Raw genomic sequence first — 6,647 nt, forward strand, 5'->3', positions numbered from 1 at the left:
CTCTTCTTTTCTCTATTCTCTATTCTCTTTTCTCTTCTTTTCTCTTTTCTCTTTTCTCTTCTTATCACATTTCTCTTTTCTCTTTTCTCTTCTTTTCCCTTTTCTCTTCTTTTCTCTATTCTCTATTCTCTTTTCTCTTCTTTTCTCTTTTCTCTTTTCTCTTCTTATCACATTTCTCTTTTCTCTATTCTCTTCTGTTCTCTTTTGTCTTCTTTCCTCTGTTCCCTTTTCTCTTTTATTCTCTTTTATCTTTTCTCTTCTTTTCTCATTTCTCTTCTTCTCCATTCCCTCTTCTTTTCTCTTTTCTCATTTCTCTTTTCTCTTCTTTTCTCTTTCTCTATTCTCTTCTTTTCTCTTTTCCCTTTTCTCTTCTTTTCTCTATTCTCTATTCTCTTTTCTTTTCTTTTCTCTTTTCTCTTCTTATCACATTTCTCTTTTCTCTTTTCTCTTCTTTTCTCTTTTCTCTTTTTGCTTCTTATCACATTTCTCTTTTCTCTTTTCTCTTCTTTTCTCATTTCTCTTCTTTTCTCTTCTTTACTCTTTTCACTTTTTTCTCTTCTCTTTTCTCTTCTTGGCTGTTCTTTTCGCTTTTCGCTTCTTTTCATTTATTTTCTCTCCTTTTCTCTTTTCACTGTTCTTTTCTCCTTTGTCTTTTCTATTCTTTTCTCTTTTCTTTTTTCTCTTTTCTCTTTTCTCATCTTTTCTCTTTTACCTTTTCTCTTCTTTTCTCTATTCTCTATTCTCTTTTCTCTTCTTTTCTCTTTTCTCTTTTCTCTTCTTATCACATTTCTCTTTTCTCTTTTCTCTTCTTTTCCCTTTTCTCTTCTTTTCTCTATTCTCTATTCTCTTTTCTCTTCTTTTCTCTTTTCTCTTTTCTCTTCTTATCACATTTCTCTTTTCTCTATTCTCTTCTGTTCTCTATTGTCTTCTTTCCTCTGTTCCCTTTTCTCTTTTATCTTTTCTCTTCTTTTCTCTTTTCTCTTCTTCTCCATTCCCTCTTCTTTTCTCTTTTCTCATTTCTCGTTTCTCTTCTTTTCTCTTTCTCTATTCTCTTCTTATCTCTTTTCCATTTTCTCTTCTTTTCTCTTGTCTATTTTCTCTTTTCACTTCTTTTCTCTTTTCTCTTCTTATCTCTTTTCTCTTTACTCTTCTTTTCTCTTTTCTATATCCTCTTCTTTTCTATTTTCTCTATTCTCTTCTATTCTCTTGTTTTCTATTTTCTCTATCCTCTTCTTTTCTCTTCTTCTCTCTTCTTTTCTCTTTTCTCTTCTTTTCTCTTCTTTTCTCTTTTCTCTTCTTTTCTCTTCTTTTCAATTTTCTCTTCTTTTAATTTCTTTTCTCTTCTTTTCTCTTTTCTCGTCTATTCATTTCTTTTCTCTTCTTTTCTCTTTTCACTGTTCTTTTCTCTTTTCTCTTTTCTTTTCTCTTTTCTTTTTTCTCTTTTCTCTTCTTTTCTCTTCTTTTCTCTTTTCTCTATCCTCTTCTTTCCTCTTTTCCATTTTCTCTTCTTTTCTCTTTACTCTTCTTTTCTCTTTTCTATTTCCTCTTCTTTTCTATTTTCTCTTTTCTCTTCTTTTCTCTTCTTTTCTCTTTTATCTATCCTCTTCTTTTCTCTTCATCTCTCTTCTTTCCTCTTGTCCCCTTTCTCTTCTTTTCTCTTTTCCCGTTTCTCTTCTTTTCTCTTTTCTCTTCTTTTCTCTTTCCTCATTTCTCTATTCTCTTCTTTTCTCTTTTCCCTTCTTTTCTCTTTTCTCTTCTATTCTCTTCTTTTCTCTATATATTCTCTTTTCGCTTTTCACTTTTCTCTTCCTTTCTCTTTTCATTTTTCTGTTCTTATCTCTTCTTTTCTCTTTTCCCTTTTCTCTTCTTTTCTCTTTTCCCTTTTCTCTTCTTTTCTCTATTCTCTATTCTCTTTTCTCTTCTTTTCTCTTTTCTCTTCTTATCACATTTCTCTTTTCTCTTTTCTCTTCTTTTCTCTTTTCTCTTTTCGCTTCTTATCACATTTCTCTTTTCTCTTTTCTCTTCTTTTCTCATTTCTCTTCTTTTCTCTTCTTTACTCTTTTCACTTTTTTCTCTTCTCTTTTCTCTTCTTTGCTCTTCTTTTCGCTTTTCGCTTCTTTTCATTTATTTTCTCTCCTTTTCTCTTTTCACTGTTCTTTTCTCCTTTGTCTTTTCTATTCTTTTCTCTTTTCTTTTTTCTCTTTTCTCTTTTCTCTTCTTTTCTCTTTTCCCTTTTCTCTTCTTTTCTCTATTCTCTATTCTCTTTTCTCTTCTTTTCTCTTTTCTCTTCTTATCACATTTCTCTTTTCTCTTTTCTCTTCTTTTCCCTTTTCTCTTCTGTTCTCTATTCTCTATTCTCTTTTCTCTTCTTTTCTCTTTTCTCTTTTCTCTTCTTATCACATTTCTCTTTTCTCTTTCCTCTTCTTTTCCCTTTTCTCTTCTTTTCTCTATTCTCTATTCTCTTTTCTCTTCTTTTCTCTTTTCTCTTTTCTCTTCTTAACTCTTTTCTCTTTACTCTTCTTTTCTCTTTTCTCTTTTCTATTTCCTCTTCTTTTCTATTTTCTCTTTTCTCTTCTTTTCTCTTCTTTTCTCTTTTCTCTATCCTCTTCTTTCCTCTTTTCCATTTTCTCTTCTTTTCTCTTTTCTCTTCTTATCTCTTTTCTCTTTACTCTTCTTTTCTCTTTTCTATTTCCTCTTCTTTTCTAATTTCTCTTTTCTCTTCTTTTCTCTTTTCTCCATCCTCTTCTTTTCTCTTCTTCTCTCTTCTTTCCTCTTGTCCCCTTTCTCTTCTTTTCTCTTTTCCCGTTTCTCTTCTTTTCTCTTTTCTCTTCTTTTCTCTTTCCTCATTTCTCTATTCTCTTCTTTTCTCTTTTCCCTTCTTTTCTCTTTTCTCTTCTATTCTCTTCTTTTCTCTATATATTCTCTTTTCGCTTTTCACTTTTCTCTTCCTTTCTCTTTTCATTTTTCTGTTCTTATCTCTTCTTTTCTCTTTTCCCTTTTCTCTTCTTTTCTCTATTCTCTATTCTCTTTTCTCTTCTTTTCTCTTTTCTCTTTTCGCTTCTTATCACATTTCTCTTTTCTCTTTTCTCTTCTTTTCTCATTTCTCTTCTTTTCTCTTCTTTACTCTTTTCACTTTTTTCTCTTCTCTTTTCTCTTCTTTGCTCTTCTTTTCGCTTTTCGCTTCTTTTCATTTATTTTCTCTCCTTTTCTCTTTTCACTGTTCTTTTCTCCTTTGTCTTTTCTATTCTTTTCTCTTTTCTTTTTTCTCTTTTCTCATCTTTTCTCTTTTACCTTTTCTCTTCTTTTCTCTATTCTCTATTCTCTTTTCTCTTCTTTTCTCTTTTCTCTTTTCTCTTCTTATCACATTTCTCTTTTCTCTTTTCTCTTCTTTTCCCTTTTCTCTTCTTTTCTCTATTCTCTATTCTCTTTTCTCTTCTTTTCTCTTTTCTCTTTTCTCTTCTTATCACATTTCTCTTTTCTCTATTCTCTTCTGTTCTCTTTTGTCTTCTTTCCTCTGTTCCCTTTTCTCTTTTATTCTCTTTTATCTTTTCTCTTCTTTTCTCATTTCTCTTCTTCTCCATTCCCTCTTCTTTTCTCTTTTCTCATTTCTCTTTTCTCTTCTTTTCTCTTTCTCTATTCTCTTCTTTTCTCTTTTCCCTTTTCTCTTCTTTTCTCTATTCTCTATTCTCTTTTCTTTTCTTTTCTCTTTTCTCTTTTCTCTTCTTATCACATTTCTCTTTTCTCTTTTCTCTTCTTTTCTCTTTTTCCTTTTCGCTTCTTATCACATTTCTCTTTTCTCTTTTCTCTTCTTTTCTCATTTCTCTTCTTTTCTCTTCTTTACTCTTTTCACTTTTTTCTCTTCTCTTTTCTCTTCTTTGCTGTTCTTTTCGCTTTTCGCAATTTTCATTTATTTTCTCTCCTTTTCTCTTTTCACTGTTCTTTTCTCCTTTGTCTTTTCTATTCTTTTCTCTTTTCTTTTTTCTCTTTTCTCATCTTTTCTCTTTTACCTTTTCTCTTCTTTTCTCTATTCTCTATTCTCTTTTCTCTTCTTTTCTCTTTTCTCTTTTCTCTTCTTATCACATTTCTCTTTTCTCTTTTCTCTTCTTTTCCCTTTTCTCTTCTTTTCTCTATTCTCTATTCTCTTTTCTCTTCTTTTCTCTTTTCTCTTTTCTCTTCTTATCACATTTCTCTTTTCTCTATTCTCTTCTGTTCTCTTTTGTCTTCTTTCCTCTGTTCCCTTTTCTCTTTTATTCTCTTTTATCTTTTCTCTTCTTTTCTCATTTCTCTTCTTCTCCATTCCCTCTTCTTTTCTCTTTTCTCATTTCTCTTTTCTCTTCTTTTCTCTTTCTCTATTCTCTTCTTTTCTCTTTTCCCTTTTCTCTTCTTTTCTCTATTCTCTATTCTCTTTTCTTTTCTTTTCTCTTTTCTCTTTTCTCTTCTTATCACATTTCTCTTTTCTCTTTTCTCTTCTTTTCTCTTTTTCCTTTTCGCTTCTTATCACATTTCTCTTTTCTCTTTTCTCTTCTTTTCTCATTTCTCTTCTTTTCTCTTCTTTACTCTTTTCACTTTTTTCTCTTCTCTTTTCTCTTCTTTGCTGTTCTTTTCGCTTTTCGCAATTTTCATTTATTTTCTCTCCTTTTCTCTTTTCACTGTTCTTTTCTCCTTTGTCTTTTCTATTCTTTTCTCTTTTCTTTTTTCTCTTTTCTCTTTTCTCATCTTTTCTCTTTTACCTTTTCTCTTCTTTTCTCTATTCTCTATTCTCTTTTCTCTTCTTTTCTCTTTTCTCTTTTCTCTTCTTATCACATTTCTCTTTTCTCTTTTCTCTTCTTTTCCCTTTTCTCTTCTTTTCTCTATTCTCTATTCTCTTTTCTCTTCTTTTCTCTTTTCTCTTTTCTCTTCTTATCACATTTCTCTTTTCTCTATTCTCTTCTGTTCTCTTTTGTCTTCTTTCCTCTGTACCCTTTTCTCTTTTATTCTCTTTTATCTTTTCTCTTCTTTTCTCATTTCTCTTCTTCTCCATTCCCTCTTCTTTTCTCTTTTCTCATTTCTCTTTTCTCTTCTTTTCTCTTTCTCTATTCTCTTCTTTTCTCTTTTCCCTTTTCTCTTCTTTTCTCTATTCTCTATTCTCTTTTCTTTTCTTTTCTCTTTTCTCTTTTCTCTTCTTATCACATTTCTCTTTTCTCTTCTTTTCTCTTTTCTCTTTTCGCTTCTTATCACATTTCTCTTTTCTCTTTTCTCTTCTTTTCTCATTTCTCTTCTTTTCTCTTCTTTACTCTTTTCACTTTTTTCTCTTCTCTTTTCTCTTCTTTTCTCTTCTTTTCGCTTTTCGCTATTTTCATTTATTTTCTCTCCTTTTCTCTTTTCACTGTTCTTTTCTCCTTTGTCTTTTCTATTCTTTTCTCTTTTCTTTTTTCTCTTTTCTCTTTTCTCATCTTTTCTCTTTTACCTTTTCTCTTCTTTTCTCTATTCTCTATTCTCTTTTCTCTTCTTTTCTCTTTTCTCTTTTCTCTTCTTATCACATTTCTCTTTTCTCTTTTCTCTTCTTTTCCCTTTTCTCTTCTTTTCTCTATTCTCTATTCTCTTTTCTCTTCTTTTCTCTTTTCTCTTTTCTCTTCTTATCACATTTCTCTTTTCTCTATTCTCTTCTGTTCTCTTTTGTCTTCTTTCCTCTGTTCCCTTTTCTCTTTTATTCTCTTTTATCTTTTCTCTTCTTTTCTCATTTCTCTTCTTCTCCATTCCCTCTTCTTTTCTCTTTTCTCATTTCTCTTTTCTCTTCTTTTCTCTTTCTCTATTCTCTTCTTATCTCTTTTCCATTTTCTCTTCTTTTCTCTTGTCTATTTTCTCTTTTCACTTCTTTTCTCTTTTCTCTTCTTATCTCTTTTCTCTTTACTCTTCTTTTCTCTTTTCTATATCCTCTTCTTTTCTATTTTCTCTATTCTCTTCTATTCTCTTGTTTTCTATTTTCTCTATCCTCTTCTTTTCTCTTCTTCTCTCTTCTTTTCTCTTTTCTCTTCTTTTCTCTTCTTTTCTCTTTTCTCTTCTTTTCTCTTCTTTTCTCTTTTCTCTTCTTTTAATTTCTTTTCTCTTCTTTTCTCTTTTCTCGTCTATTCATTTCTTTTCTCTTCTTTTCTCTTTTCACTGTTCTTTTCTCTTTTCTCTTTTCTTTTCTCTTTTCTTTTTTCTCTTTTCTCTTTTCTCTTCTTTTCTCTTTTCCCTTTTCTCTTCTTTTTCCTTTTCTCTTCTTTTCTCTTTTCTCTTCTTTTCTCTTTTCCCATTTCCTTTCTTTTCTCTTTTCTCGACTTTTCTCTTTTCTCTATTCTATTCTTTTCTCTTCTATTCACTTTTCCCTTTACTCTTTTCTGTTCTTTTCTCTTTTCCCTTTTCTCTTCTTTTCCCATTTCTCTTTTTTCAATTCTCTTCTTTTCTCTATTCTTTTCTCTTCTTTTATCTTCTGTTCGCTTTTCTCTTTTCTCTATTTTCTTCTGTTCTCTTTTCTCTTCTTCTATCTTCTTTTTTCTTCTTGTCTCTTTTCTCTATTCTCTTCTGTTCTCTTTTGTCTTCTTTCCTCTGTTCCCTTTTCTCTTTTATTCTCTTTTATCTTTTCTCTTCTTTTCTCTTTTCTCTTCTTCTCCAGTCCCTCTTCTTTT

Source organism: Chiloscyllium punctatum, chromosome 20, assembly GCF_047496795.1.
Source record: "Chiloscyllium punctatum isolate Juve2018m chromosome 20, sChiPun1.3, whole genome shotgun sequence".
NCBI lineage: Eukaryota > Metazoa > Chordata > Chondrichthyes > Orectolobiformes > Hemiscylliidae > Chiloscyllium > Chiloscyllium punctatum.